The sequence below is a fragment of the Lynx canadensis genome, chromosome C2, assembly GCF_007474595.2.
Source record: "Lynx canadensis isolate LIC74 chromosome C2, mLynCan4.pri.v2, whole genome shotgun sequence".
Taxonomy (NCBI): Eukaryota; Metazoa; Chordata; class Mammalia; order Carnivora; family Felidae; genus Lynx; species Lynx canadensis.
The window spans coordinates 3674342-3675339 of record NC_044311.2 but is presented as its reverse complement, the minus strand read 5'-3'; positions in this window follow the sequence as shown (position 1 = coordinate 3675339).

The following is a 998-nucleotide window of genomic DNA, read 5'->3' as shown; positions in this document are numbered from 1 at the left end:
ATTAGATCACATACAAGTAGCAGTTCATTAAGAGGAAAATCTCCCTTTTCAAATAGAATGGATAGAGGCTGGCTTGAGAAGGCTGTTTATTTTTTAATTTTTTACATTAAAGAACATCTTTTAATGTCTATTCAGTTTTGAGAGAGAGAGACAGAGCATGAGTGGGGGAGGGGCAGAGAGAGAGGGAGACAGAATCCGAAGCAGGCTCCAGGCTCTGAGCTGTCATCACAGAGCCTGACGTGGGGCTCAAACCCAGGAGCAGTGAGATGGTGACCTGAGCCAAAGTTGGACGCTCAACAGCCTGAGCCACCCAGGCGCCCCGAGGGAAGACTCTTTAATGGAGAGGTATGAAACATAAAAAGGCATCGAAAAAAATCAAATTTCGTGCTGATTTGATGTAAATGTTGACTTCAGCGCAGATAATATAAAAGTTTTATGTGCCACGAGAATGAGGATATTGGCAACAGACTGGTTACCTGTGTCGTCATTTCAAAAGATATTCAAGCTATTCGTGAGAAAACTTGAAATGCTCTGCCATCTAGATAGATGTATATGAAAGAGATTCGATACCGTTGTTTTGACAACACTTATAAAACATGAGGCTACCTATAATGAGCTGTGAAGTGGAAGAAAAATCCCTTAAACTTCTATATCTGCTCCTACTATTAGCAATAGATTTTAATCAACCATACTAGAGAAAGTACTGAATTATCATTCTGATCTCTTTATAGAAGCAATTCCTTTATGAAGAGGCAATCAAACACTCAGAGAATATGCAGCCACAATACATGGGAAAACATTACAGAGGAAGTTAATGAACAACAATACTATTTTGTACTTGGAATGTGTGTGGTATTTGTCGACTTCTAAGCATATATTTTCCATGCTTTATGATCTGATTCCAAACAAAGGCTTAATTTCTTACCTAGTATTTTATTCAGAATGTTGCATTCTCTTTTCTAAGGAATTTCCCCCCAAATTATATCCACTGGCACCAT